This window comes from Micropterus salmoides, unplaced genomic scaffold (genome assembly GCF_014851395.1).
Source record: "Micropterus salmoides isolate LMB-PRFRI ecotype aquatic unplaced genomic scaffold, ASM1485139v1 Ms_hic_scaffold_6, whole genome shotgun sequence".
Taxonomy (NCBI): domain Eukaryota; kingdom Metazoa; phylum Chordata; class Actinopteri; order Centrarchiformes; family Centrarchidae; genus Micropterus; species Micropterus salmoides.
Genome location: NW_024044348.1, coordinates 5,008,857 through 5,024,328, shown reverse-complemented (window position 1 = coordinate 5,024,328; position 15,472 = coordinate 5,008,857).

Here is a 15,472-nt window from a genome sequence, read left to right as displayed (position 1 = left end):
TTTGTGCTGAACATACCAGCACTTCTGTTTCTTTTTTGCTCAGTCTGCTCGTCTTGTCCTTTAGGCCTTTCTCTTTACTTCTCAAAGCTGAGCTTTGACTAACTCTAGCAGTGAAGAATGTAAAAGCAAATGTTACTAGCCTCCGCTAGGATAATCTTGCAATGAAAATAAAAATATACATCTATAGGGGTACCTCATTTTAGTTCACTCAAGTGAAACTTCACAGGAGCTATTTGTCAGATGATGTCTGGAGATGAAGGGCATTGAACTACAAGCTGCCCACCGGTAAAACTCTAGTTACCTGTATCACGCTTCGCAAGGATTCAACTGCCAGTTTCCTCAAGTTATTGACTCAATCAAAACAACCATAGTTTTGAGTAAAGCTTTTGTACCACCCACACCCACGGGGATCAGATGCAGGGGCGGAATGGCCATTGGGAAGTTCGGGAAGACTCCTGAACGGTCGGTCCATTTCAGGCCAGTCAGCTGCAGCAGAACTCCATCTGTCTGTCTGTCTGTGTGTCTGTCTGTCTGTAACTCGGCTAAAATAATCATTTCAATATTAAGGGGGAATATGAGCTGCCCCTCTCAACTTAGACTGTTCCTCGTTTTTGCTTAAATCTGATTTGCTCATCATAGGAGTGTACTTCACTTGCAAGGACCACGCCAAAACAATGTGTGATTTAGGTACATGCAAATATGGAATGCATGGATTATGGAGGATGGATTAATACATATAGAGGGGAAGGGTAATGGTGGAAGAAGGATGTCGTCTGATAGGCTAATCTGAGAGGGTTTACAGAAGACCGTGCAGAGAGACTCAGTGTGGGGGTTCCGTCTCAGAAGTGTTTTCGCCCGTGCTTATTTAAAGCCCCCTCAGAAGAGGGGAAGAGGGGATGAAGGCATAAGGGAAGACAGGATGAGTGGATGTGTGTAGGGATGAAGGGAAGGGAAAGGGAGGATGGGTCGAGCGATCTGAAACAAGCGTGCTAATACCGTAAGCGTGTGCTGTTGAGCGTAGATCGTTGTCTGACTTGCATCAAGCGATCTGAGGCTGAGCGGAGCAGTATATGTAGCCTTGACAGGTGATTGGAGGTGTGGTTGAGGCGTGGCTCCGCTCCCGAACTTAAGTTAACAAATGAACTTCATTTTCCATTTAATTTGTGTGACAAGTACAACAGAGACGAAAGAAAGAAACAGGACAAAGAAACGTGTGGTGCCGGAAAAATAAGTAGTTAGCGGTATACTGTGACTTAAGTGTTCCAGCTCCGGCTTGCCTGACCTGGTCTTGTTCAGTGCAGTAGCGACTTATTTATACAGACTGAGCAGGCATGTCAGCATAATCTGATTCTCTTTATAGCCTACCACAAAAACATTATAAGTCCAGGGCTGAATTTCAGTCCCGGTACACCCCTGATCAGATGAGCAAGTCGGTAATCATGGCGTTGTACAATATCTTTGCCGGACTGAAGTAAAGTTCTATTTAGCAAATTTCAGTATTTCGCGACTTCTGTCATATACACACAGCCTCGGTGACTCCAATAGTGAGTCCGGACATGGCTACGTAACACTGGATGTCAATTAAAAGTCACATTGTAATTTTTATTAATTTGTCCTAAACTTAAAGCAGAAAACCTGATTTATGAAACATGTTGTAATTCCATCTGTTTGTAATTCTCTCTCCACTGATGTCTGAACAGGAGGCAGACAACAAATCCCAAGTGGTTTCCGGTGCGTTACACAGCTTTGAGCTGACAAAGGTTAGAAATTCAGTGGTTGGTGTTTGTGTCAGATGTGTAGAGAGTCTTGAGTCTGACTGTCAGTAAAAAAACAAGATAAAAAGAGAGAAGACATGCACACACATACAAAGAGAGAGGATATCAACTACCAAACAGAAATGACAGTCTCTTTGTGATAGTAGCTGGTATTTATGCCTGACTTTTGTCTGTTACCTCTAATTCTCTGTCTCAATTTTGTCTTTGGCTTTCTTTCCACCTTTAATCCTTTTGTCGTCTTGTGCTCTTTGTTGTCTTCGTGTCTTTAATTTGTAGTTTTCTTCTTACTTTTATTCCTTCCATATTAACTTCTTTTAGAAGAAAATATAAACTGAAAAACCAAGGAAGTAAAACTGAAGAGAAATGCTCTCTATAATCACTTATAATTCATTTGGAGAATGAAAAGGAGGAGGTTATTTAAATTTACCACAATACATTCATTAATTTGACTTTGTCCCGAGGACAAGTTGTTAGATGGTGACAGGTGGCAGTTCCTGCCTTAATTGAGGAAACAAGTAAGACCTTGCCAACCAATTTGAAATTCATATAACCCAGATTATCAAAGAAATCAGCGTTCCAGTTTTCCTGGCACAGCCTTTACAGTATGTGAACCGAAGCGACGCTGAGACTTTGAGAGCTGAAAGAGAAAACGCTCGTAAATACAGTTTGTGGGAGACTTCACGCATTTCACTTCATCACCTTGTGGTTATGAGTACACCAAACAACATATTTATGCTGTTTGCTCATATTTATGCTCATTTACATTTACATACTTACATTTCCTCATTTGGCACATGCTTTTATCCAAAGCGACTTACATCTAAGGAACAACATACAGGCTTCAACAGAGCATCAATACAGCACGAGATCTACGACTGACAATACATTCTAGTAAGAGCACTTATAAATACTAGTAAGAGTTAATAGCACGTATCACATCAATGGGGGAAATACCTACCTAGGGAAAGAAGTGAGAGTTAACAAAAAGTGCATTCAATACAAGAGAATTGTAAGGAGATAGAAGAAGAAGAGCACAGGAAGTGCATGTTAGAGGTTAGGGGTTAGAGGTGTTATATGAGAAAGTGTTCTCTGAAGAATTTGCAAATATTTGGCAAATAATCAAGTAAAACTTTTCTCTGTCTCAGGTAATGGCAGGTTCTCCCGCAGGAGGCAGCTTCAAGCTTTCATCCAGCCTGAGCAGCTTCCTACAGTAACTCATCTTAGAAGAAAAAAAAACTCAAAATAATACAGAAAATGATCCTTTTGGGATAGATTTGGATTTAGATGAAACACAAATGTGAGGAGAGAACTTGCTTTTGTAATGTGGATTTGTATCTAGCAGAGAGCTCATTCCTCCACCATGACTGTACATCCTCAAAATGTGCTATTTTAACAACAAGAAACGCTTCTGACAACAATAATATATAGTTGAACTATAATAGTTTCAAAACTGTGCAGTAAGAGTCCAGAAATCTGACATGTTTAAATTAGCAACAGCTCAAATTATAGCTTTTGTGTAATTTACAGTGTGTGTATGCTCCTCTGCCTACTAAAGTAATGAAAATCAGAACATAAATGTGAAGTTTTAAGCTGGTCAGAACCTAAAGTTGGACGTCACAAATTTTGGTGCCCATGGTTATGGAAATGTCACTGTCGTTTCGGGCACCTAAAGGCTTACAAGGCTGCAAAACTTATTTTTTTTATTATTACAAAAGATGTGTGACAAAGTGTGTGAGAAAATATGTGTTTCTTTGATGAAAAAGTTAAAAGTACAAGACTAAAAGAACTAGTAATGTAAGAACTAATGGTGAAATTGGGTTTTTATTTTAGAAACAAGTTTTTCCTTCGAGGCCAAAAGGAGACTTGTTGCTGCCACCTTTGTGTCAGTGCTAGACTATGGCAGAGATGGGGACGAACTTGAGTCTGACTTAAGTGGCACACACTGACTTCAGACTTGACTTGAGACTCGTCCTCAAAAGACTTCAGACTTGATTCGGAACTTGCCAAACTTGTGGTGGTCAATAAATTTTGTCATTTATGTCCAGCTGGCTGCCGTCACGTTAATTATTAATGGTGGCTGCAAACAGGTTCCAGGTTTATTGTAACGTTACTGTTTTATTTAGTTCATGTTACACTGGTTTGAGATCCTGGTGGATGTGTTTACTTACAGTAATAAGCTGTCATTAGTTGTAGATGCATTGTACATTAGGCTACATGGTTGTGCTCTATAAGTGAAAAACAAGTTACAGGTTTATTTTCGATCATGTAACGTTGCAGTTTTATTTAGTTAACGTTACACTGGTTTGAGAACCTGCGGTTGGTGTTGTCTTACAGTACTTAATAAACTGTCATTAATTGCATTGGACATTACATGGTTGTGCTCTGTAAAGGAAAAACAGGTTACAGTTACAGAATCCCTTAGAGACTTGACTTGGACTCTACCTCAAAGATTTGTGAGCATCTCTGGACTGTGGCGATGTTATATACACGTATGCATCCATCTAAAGCCCAAAAGCGTTGAATAATATCTACCATGAAGCACTGAGGTTCATCATAAACTTTAAAACTCTTACTCACCATTGCTCCTTTTATGCTTGGGTTGTCTGCATTGTCCACCTGTAGACTTTATCATTGGCACACTCTTATTTTTTTGGCTCTTGGTCTGTTTTCATCTTACTTATAAATCTATATCCGAGAGAAAAGTACGTGAAGATATTGTCTTTGTTCCCAGGACTTATCTGTCCCTCGAGTCCGGACTGAACTGTGAAAAGGGGCGTTTTAGTATGCTGCTCTCTTTGCTTAGAATCAGCTGCATGTCCTGAATCTTCGAGAGCTGGTCTCACTGGTTGCTTTTAAAGTACTTTTATGTCACTTGGAGGCTGGCAATTTTGGCTGCAGATGTTATGAATGATTGTTTGATCCTTGCTGTTGTTGTTTGTGGCAAATATTTACAAAAAATTTAATATTTTATGACCTTGTAACTGATTATTTATTGACATAGTAAATTGTTATATGTTTTTTATGTCTTCAGCCTTGTTAATTGTGCTGCTGCCTGTTTTGGCATTTTTAATCTCAGATTTTTTCCCCTGGTTAAAATAACTGTTAAATAGTAATAAGAGAAGTTAACAAGAGCATTTTTGAAAAAAATCCAATCACCAAATGTAAAATTCAGTACAGTGTGAATTTTACCATTTAGTTTTTAAGACTCTTAACTAAACATAAGAGACATTACATTTGAACAGACTTTGGTGTGATGATGGTGATCAGAGTGGAAGGAGGTTTTCTGAGCTGGTCTGAGTTTGTGCTTAGCTGTAATTGGTACATTGAGGTAAAGGAGTGGTGCTTAGGATTGATTTAGTGCCAGTACACCCTGTCTTGAGGATATTGAATGGGCACTGTTTCATTTATTTGGTCTTAACTCTGACTTGAAATTGCTCACACTTGAGCTTGTCTCAACTTAAGTGGTATGCAGCAGTTCACTAAATTACTAGTTCACCAAAATACAAAACCGTTGTAAGAAAATAAAAAATATGTACCCAAGGAGTACCTGTGAAAAGAAAAAGCCAAGTAAGCCTCATCTTTAGTCATTTGTTATATGTGCATCTTGTTTAATTAGAAATGTTTTTAGGGCTGAAACGATTCATCGATTAAATCAATTACTAAAATGCATCAATGCAAATTCTTTGCATCAATGCTTCGTTTAATCCATAACTATACAGCACACTGTTTCGCAAGGATATTTATTACTGTCGCACATCGCGCTTACACTGTGAACACGACCTGATTATAATGGAGCTGTTTGCAAAATGGAGGAAGAGAGAGAAAATAGTGAGGGACAAAGAAGAAAGTGTCCAAAGTATGGGATTATTTCTTGATAAAGAAAACAACAACTCGATAATGTTAGAGTCCGCCACCGTAAAACAAAACTTATGTCGCCTCGGCAGCAGCATGACAGCACCTCAACAGAAAGCAGCCGGTGTTCTGCCAGCGGACCACAGACAGCAACTTTAGCATTTAACTGAAATCATGATTGATTGTTGAGTTGAAGCCAAAGTAAGCCGCAGTCCGCAGCTGAAAATGAACACACGTGCGTTTGTTGTTCTCCTTTTCTCTGTGAGTTGTAACCTCACAGTCAAGAGTTGTTGGTCTGATGTTTGCTGTATGACACACTATAAATTCCCAAAAGGACCAATAAATATCTAGGCCTATCACCTATAAACGTGAACATGTGATTCCGATACCAAGGTGTTCCCGCCACCAAGCAAAAGTACTTAAACGACACATCGATGAATCGTTGAAATAATCTATAGAAGCTTCGAGTTATCATCGTTAGCTGCAGCCCTAAATGTTTTATCTGCAGTGAAATACATAATTTCAAATTAATGTCATAAATGTCCTTTTATAATTAGATGTTAAATTACTTTCTTTATAACTCGAAGAATCTCATTTAAGTAATTTCCCTAAATGTGGTAATTTTTGTGGTATTATGATTATATAACAAGTTACTTAAATAGAAAGAGTCTCTCAGACTTACTCACATTAAAGGAACATTGTGTAAAATTTGATCAGAATTTTTTTTTTAAAACATTCAAAAAATGAACTAACTTTATCAACAGAATGTTTAGAAGTTTGCTCAGAGTAGGTGAATGTGCAGCTGTGAGGGAATCTGCAAAGAAAACAAGAGAGGAGAGAAACAACAGAAAATTGTGGCCTGTGGGAGAATAATATCTGGAGTAATTTTCCTTGTGTTGGGGTTGATTGTGTTGTGGAAAAATCTCACCGTGTTAGTCTATTTTTAATTTGTGTAAAACAAATATTATGTAACTTAGGTAACTCAATTCATTGATGTGAAGCTGCAGCCCTGAAGGAAGAAGGGAACAGATATTTTGATGAGATGATGATGAGATGCATGAAAGCTACCTCATCTCTTCCTCTTCCACTTTAATGTCTTTGATTCCCTTCCCATATCTATCGTCCACATTATCTAACCTTCCCATTCATAATGCTCCATCTTTCCCTCCCCGTCCACTGGCCTGCTTTCCCCCCACCTTTTCTCATCTGCACCTCTATTGTTAGTTTTTCTGCCCGCTCAACTCTCTGGTTGCCTCCTTCTTTGTTTCTGTCCTTGGCTTAGTTACGCAAGGAAAATCCAATCTGGCTGTTTGCATTAATCAGGCTGGATTTATGCATTCAAGTATTGTTTACCCACCTGAACTGGTCATAGCTTTAACTATGTATATCTGCCCTCAGTGGTAGATTTTTTATTTAGTCCAAAATCTAACTGCAGAGCTGTTGCTTCTGAGATGTATTGTGTGTCTCTCTACTGGACAGTTGGAAATATGATTTGAGACCAGGATGCCCTCAAGAAATTTTTATTTGAATATGAACTGGATTTGAAAACCACTTATGAATATGATAGAATAGGATATAAATATGATTTGAGACCAGGATGCCCTCAAGAAATTTTTATTTGAATATGAACTGGATTTGAAAACCACTTATGAATATGATAGAATAGGATATAAATATGATTTGCAACAATCTGTTCCCTTGTGTTTTTTGCTGTTCATACATAATAAAAACAATCTGATTACAGTATGTAAATACTCCCAAATGATAAATGCTTCAATTAATAAAATAATCATGACTTATATATGTTATATAGACGAGTTTTTTGGACAGTCTGAAAGGAATTAAAAGTGCTGGCCAAATTTGTACAAGTTTCTGAAACCAACAAACATTTTTCAAGTGTGAAAATGGTCAGAGCTCATTTTCATCCACAACTTTGTTAACGTTGGATGTAAACAACAACCGCAAACCAGGGCCATTTTAGAAAGCAGGTGGGGATGGAAAAAGTCATCAATGGAGCTCCGATACCATGGCAAAAGGTAAAGAAGGCGCAGCCTCCATTTTAATCGTGTGGAGCTACAAATATAAATTCTTCCAACGCGGACCATAATTGGCTCTAAAACACACGAGTGGAGGATCGATACGTTAACAATATTACATTTCATACAGCGTTGCTCATTCATCATTTACCAGACTGGAATTTCCTTAATGAATGATAAAGTGCTGGAATTCTCCTCCAGCCTGTTATTCATTTTAAACAGCTACAGGCCTGTTTCTTCAGCTGTAACCTGACGGGAATAAATGCCGGTGGCAATAACTGAAAATGAAATGAAAATATTAATCGAACAGATTAGACACAGTTTAGGCTCCTCATGGACCTGTGATTGTAAAGCCACAGTCCGACTCAGCAGGCCTATGGCTATTAATGATTTTTTTTGCAGTGGAAAATGTGTCTAGGTTCAAACTGACTGTGAAGTTTTAGATGTCTATGTCACATAAATAAAATCTTGCTCATTTCGTATTTCATGAAATGCTGTCAAAACACATTCAGACTATCAGCAGACAATGAAAAACTCACTTTTAAACTACATGTATTTGTTTCAGCTGCACCACAGTCATCCTCACTCAGAAATATTCACATCATATCCAGCTGATACGATAGGAATGTTCAATCTGTGCAACCACATTATGAAAGGTTACTGTTTATTGATCAGTTTTATACAGAATACTTTAAACAGTGATTACTGCAGCACTGTAGCGCACGGTAAGTGTTTTTGTGCAACTGTTGCCAACCTGACAGCTTCCTTAATGTCCACAGAGTCGCTGAGTTATAAAGGATAGTAGCATATAGAGTTTATTCTGTGCTGATGATAAATTTTCGATGTCCAAAGATAACTCTCTGTCCATACATCGATGACAGATTGATCATAAAAGCTCATCATGTTGGGGTTAAAAAAACGAACTAACAGCCTATTTAACCGTGATTTCGATGTTTCTAAAAACGTAACTGTGTCCAATATGTGCTTTGATATCGACAGTCTGAATGAGGAAATGTCAGACACCCTCAGGCTCCGCAGGAGGGGAGGAGTCAGAGAGAAACTCAGTGTTAGTTGAAGTAAACCTCGTCCCGAGCAGGTTAGGTTCACAGCGTAAGTTGCCGGGGTTACAGACCTAGAGTTTATTTGATCTCACTCTCTGAAACCAAAAACCCAGAGTTTCCCTCATCTCAGGCTCAAATTACTCAGAGTTTTCACTAAACCCGCTTTCTGAAACAGACCTCAGTTAAATGCAGAAGTTGTGTATTTATCCATATTTTGATGAAAGTATTTGGAACATACAGCAGACTGGAGAAGTGGATTGAGACGTTTCTATAGACATTTGATACAGTGAAACTGGGTCAGTCTTTGACTCAATGTTCATGTATGGAGTGAGTACTATTTTCCTTCAAACAAAACACTGCTAAATGTATATTTAGCTGAATATTATAGATTACCGCAGAAAGTAACATTACTGTAGTGGATGGGTCTTCCTTTGTGTTGTTGTCCAGCACCGTTATGCTGCATTATTGTATTTTATGTGGGTCACGTAAGTTACAGCGACGGTGTATTGGGAAATCTTCAATAAATCTAAATTGAACATTATGAAGCAAACAGCGGCAAATCAGAGCTAATGTAACGTTAGCTGGCGATCTGTACAACTATAGTATTTTGCACCAGAATACATTAGCAACTGCTCGGTGTTAGCAGGTGAGCTAACATTATCTAATTTGAACTAACTGAAACACCACACAAAATCACAATATATGTAATTTTGCAGTAATGTTAGTGTACCTGTCAAAAAGGATGGAGTTTTGTCAGTTTCTAAACGTTGGTCTGTTTATCGTTTGTGCTGACGGGCTCCAGCACATAAAACTTTGTTGTTGGTTTTTATCCTTACGTGGAGTCTGTGTTGTGCTGGGAGCAGGTTGTTTTATGGTCTTTAGAGGACTCCATCTCGTTAGCTGCAGTGTTGTTGCTGTGTGTACGCTTCAGATGCAGCAGGGGAGAGGCTCAGGAGCACACATGCACGTAACAACCAAAGGATTTAGAAAAATCTGACCCGGAGTCTTCACACAGGATTTGGCATACTGCCCATCAGAGGTAACAGAAAAACCCAGCACCCAGGTGGATTATTTTTATGTGAGGATACAACCCCTTCACACACAGGCAATAAAAAAGTGAATAATTTCATTGAAAAACTACATATAGCCCTTTTAATACCAAAGTTTTAAAAACTTTTGCTTTCTCTAGTATCTGTTCTTGGTGACTACTGTGTAGTTTAACCTGCAATACAATATTTTATAGCCACTTGGGGTGTTGTGGAAAATAGTTGTGAACACACATATCTGAGCCTTTAAGTTGAGATGATGAACATCTTAGCAAACAGTTGCTTATTTACACATCCAGCAGTTACAGAGAAACATTATAACTGATTATAATTGAATTGTGTTTGTGTCCACTTGAATGAATGTAATCCAATTTTCTCTCTCTTAAAAGCTTTGTTTTTGGTCTCCACCAACTCCCGAGGGAAATATCTGGCTCTTTAGCTGCTAAAAGCTCCACATGTTCACCACCAGCTAGTCTGTAACTGTGTATGTCTGCTGAGCAGATAGTTTAAAGGGGGTTTTAGAGCTTTGCTCCTCTGAAAACGGTGCAATTACAGCGGTGAGAGTTAACCAAAACAGTAAAGTCATGACTCATGGGCCAGACAGGAGCTGAAACTCACTATAAAACTCTGTAAATCCGAGGGGAGTTGCAGATTCAACTGTTAATGCTTTGGAGGTTCATCACTGGGAGAAAGCACTTTGACATTCTCACAGTGTTTTCACATTGTCATTTGAGACATTGTTATAAGAACATATTGATTATAGCTACTTTAAAGTTAGAGAAAATTGTAGTTATGGTGTTAATAAATGATGGATTTGGCAACTACTGTTGGTTGGGGAAAGATGGTGGACACGATTAATAAAAAGGGGGTCTTTAACTGCAGGTCTTTGACAGGATACAGACTCCAGTAGACTTCCATCAGACTACATAAAGGGCACATTATGATGCCTCTGTGATGGCAATGGGTGTTTATCATGAGGTGAAGAATCCTCTAATATGGCTGTAGACCTGATACTGGGTCATTTGTCAGATCAGCACCAGAGTGACTAACTTTTCCTCTAACAACTTTTCTGCTAAACAAACTGAACTGCACAGTATTGTGCTTGCACTCTGAGGCAGAATAGCTACTGTTTTGATGTCACGTAATAAACTTTTCACTGAAGTCCTGTCAAGGCAGATAACTGATTGATGAATGGACCCATCAACAGGCGGACAGCAGCAGAGATACTAAAAGTGCCTTTCAATTTTCAAGCCTCTTTCCACAACAAAGCGTGGAGGATAGCAGGCTTTCAATTTCTGTCTCGTATCTGTCACACAGTTTGTTCACTGAAGCATCAGTTTTTAAGAATCCATTTTCTCACATATCACCAGCAAATCAGTGGAGAAGCTTCAATAAAAGGGTGTCAGTTTAAAAATATTGATGGTACAATTTGTACCCTCAGTGTCCTGCTTCTTGTGTCTATTTGGGGCAATTCTGGGGAATGACTGACGGCAAACACCCACCTTAATTTTTTTTTTCTTGCAACTGCACCACCTACAGCACTTTCTCCTCTTGAATATTGCTTTAACACTAAAATCTAAATATTAAATATTAAAACATAATGCAGTCTACAGTCAGCGCCGGCGTTATTGGAGCATTTCTTGCACACTCATTTCAACAGCTGCATCAAAAGCAACAAAAGAAGTAGATCTGTCAAGGAGAAAGTAGGTCAGAGAGACCAGTTAATGCAGTATGATGTTTAATAAAAGAAAGGCAACACATAATACCCCCCTGCAGGGTTCTCAACAAAACTCTGGTGTGAAAATGTGGAAAAATAACTTGGAAAAGCTTAAATGTTTAAGTTAAGTGCAGAAAATTACGTCCACGTCATGTTCAATGCACAGTTTAAACAAATTACAAACTGTGATGTCTGTGGTGGACAGATTGCTTTATGACATTATGAGTTGGATAGACGAGCTTGAGAAATCCTGCCGTGATGAGATCCAGAATGCAGCTACAAGACTTTTGTTGCAGGAGATTGCATATTACTCCTGTGCTTAAAGCCCTTCATTGGAATCCGATTGGCTTTAGAGTGCATTTTAAAATTTCAATCATTACCTTGCATGGTCAAGCTCCCTCATACATCCTTGATCTACTACTTGTACACGCCTCCAGGTCAAGACCTTTTAAAACTGTTCCCACAACACTATTGTACATCCAGGAATATGAAATTAAATTTAATTCAGTATCCTAATGTTTAAATATACTGCAAAGAGGACATCCAATCACAAAAGGTCTGCATGGACACTAGAGATCAACTAATCCCAGCAAGCGTGGATCATGCAAAGTACTGTTGCTTCCTGTCTGTTTTATCTATATAAGTTGCAATTTTTGGTATTACAGAGCTGGGCGAGGCTGTTCTTTTTCTCTTTGGCTCAATTGTACTTTAATAAGCATTTTCTTTGAGTGAACAGCTCAAGGTACAAAAGAGTAGGTCTTCAAGGACTCTTGTTTTTTCCACGTCCGGAGCTTGATGAGAATTTCGACACTGCTTACACAGCCTGGAGTTGGAACCAGCCTGTCATCCCTCTCAAGTCCCTCTCCTGACCATATTTAGAGGAGGAAAACAGTCCGCTATTGGAGAGCGGGACTTCCTACAACATGTTTAAACACAAGAGGTGATCATGGTTTTCAACGTAGTAGCTCCAAGGGTCTGGAACTTTCTCCCTATAGCCTTGAGAGCCCTGGATTCTTTGGAAACCATTAAAAAAATACCTAAAGACAGACGCTTTTAATTAGCAGTAAGGTTTTTATTGGTATTTTCATGTAAGTGGTATATAACAGGAATAACACTGCACCATGATCTACTCTTGGTAGCAACAGCATCAAAATACTTCTGTCTGTGAATATTCTCTATCATCCAGGTTATAGTTATCCAAGGAGGGTTAAATCAAGGGCTAGTGCACTTGGTTTAAGATGAATATGTTTCGCCTCTCATCCAAAAGGCTTCTTCATTTCTGTCTGACTGGCAGACTCCCAGGTATTTAAACTCGGTGGGGTCGTTATCAAGCTGATAGAATACTGTAAATCTATATTGCATTGAACTTTATTTGATTCAAGTGTTTAAGTGAATACATTTGGCCCAGTTGAAGGCTTTTTTCTCCCACAAAATCCTCTACCTGTGTCTTAGATACCTTCTCAAAAGTCTTTTGGCATATTTCAAATATGCAATCCTTCAACCGGGTCTATTTTATGAATAATAAATATATAATACTTTTAAAGCTCACAACAGCACAGACAGGCCTTGTGAAGGTCTCCATCGACCACCTTTAAGCAACAGATAGAGGTGACAGCTCAGTCCTTTTATATTTGAGTGCATGTTCTGTTCTTTTGTCTCTTGTCTTGGGGAACAGCTCTACTAACTCCTATGTTTGTACCTCACAAACAGAACTTTCTCTGTTGTTATAGAGAATGCCTGTTCTTTAGTTGCTCATTATAATTGTGGTGTTCCTCAAGGGTCTCGTCTGGATTAATGCACTTTATGCTGGTATCTGTCAGAGCTCCCTTCACTGAATCCAATTGGTGCAGAACGCTGCTACCCGAATTTTAACAGGCACCAAGAAATAAACACATGACTCCTGATTTATTCTGTATTGATTTTAAAATCTCATTGATCTCTTTTAAAGCGTTAAATGGCCTTGCTCCCAATTATATAAAGTACTTATTGACTCACAGTGTGCCCGGTCGTTCCCTTAGATTTGTGAATGCAGCTCTGGTGGTTCTTCCCTGATCCCGGCTTGTAACTAAAGGTGACCAGGACTTTGCTGTTTGAGAATTAATGAATATTTTATCTTTATACTCTAGCCGTTTTAAACCTAACTCCACTTTACTCTGTATTTGCATTTTATGTGTGATTTGTTGTGAAGCACATTGTACTCTGTTTGATAAGTGCTATATAAATAAAGCTTACACACCACTTCATAAAATATGTTTAGATTTCATCCTGATTTGTTCCACTGCTGTTGCAATGAAGTTCTGAACACAACAGCATCACGTTCAGACAGCGAGCGCTGCAGCCTCGGTGATTATAGAGAGGAATCTTAATTAACGGGATAGTTCCTTAGATGTAGCCCATCTGTAGTCTATAATTGAATTCTCCAAAGTGTTTTCACATATTTAGATAGACTATTTCACATGTCCAAAAAATAGGGAGCCAGGGTTGGGGTTAATAACCGAGGGGGAAAAAAATTCAAGATGAAAGTGTGAAATTGTTCAGCTTTAAACAGCTTATTACCACACATATTTACGTTTATTGTGGCCTTGACCTCTAGCTACTGCACGATGGCAGCAAAGGACGAAGTCAGGTGAAGAAGTCTGATTAAGGAGGTGGATGGGGTGGGGTAGGGTAGGTGGATGGCGTTTTAAGTTAAATAGCGTTCCTGACTTTCGACAGGTGACTTACGCAACAAACTCACTTTAACCCAAACCACAATGTTTTCCTAAACCTAATTGTTACGTTCCTCCGGATGGTAAGTCCAGGGGGCGGAGGAGCCACAATGTTTAAGATAAAACCGGGGGCAAAAGAAGATAGGAAGTCAGGGTTATGTGCAAACCAAAAGTTACATTTATTACAATGTTGACAAAGAAAAAAGGAAAAACCAACACAGAACTACTCTCTCAAAAGAAGACAGCGTGCAAGTTTAGGTAAGGCAATAATCAACACAGGTAAAATAACTAAGGAAGGTATGTTCAACACACCCCAAACCAAACACATGACTCTTACGGTCGTAACACTAACCAATAAGTTTTATTGCCTAAACCTAACCAAGCCGTGACTGTTTCACGACTTTAACCATGTATTTAACGTCATGTGACTTACGTAACATAGTTAAGGCCCGTTTTGGGAGGCATTGACAAACACCCTATTTTGTAGTTTAGGCATGAGGATATGTTGTCTGCAAGTAAAGTCTTTTTGTTTTAACACTTTCATACACTGGCGACCTGTCCAGGGTGTACCCCGCCTTTAGCCCGATGTAAGCCGGGATTGGCTCCAGCAATGGATGGATGGATGGATGGACTTTCATACATAAAAGGATTTATTTGCTCTATACTTCAAATTGAAAGTTCTTAATTAATTAGCTAATTGATAAACTGATGTTTCTCCCTGAGCTTCTCAAGCACCTATCATCAACAACATGTGGAAAGTTGTAGATTTCAGCGTTAAAGAGGTTAAATTTCAGTAACTAACTTTTTCTCCATAACCCTGGTGGTATCTAGCCATGTAGATGTAGAGGGTTTTTTTAAGACTCCTTTTCTGTTTCAAATAATTTATATACGCTATATTATATTATTCATTTCGGTTTGTTCTGTCACTCAGGACAAAACTTCGTGGGGCTGTGACCTGGGAGGAGAACGTAACCTGCCTGGATTTATGTGAAAGCAGCTTTTATCCCACAGTCTAAAATAGTAAAATAGTTTAAATTAAACAAATCCCGAACAGTCCTTTAATTATTGTACTGGACAAAGGTTATAATACCTTTCTTATAATACATATCCAGCACAGAGTTGTTTAAATAATTAGGAAATACAACAGCAAAAACAATCCTTAAATTTTTCCAGGATCAACACACAAAACCGGAGATCAATATAAAATAATTTTCAAACAGAAGCGTTTCCTCCTTCTCAAGCAAGATTTTATTTGTTTGTTTTAAATAAGAAATTTT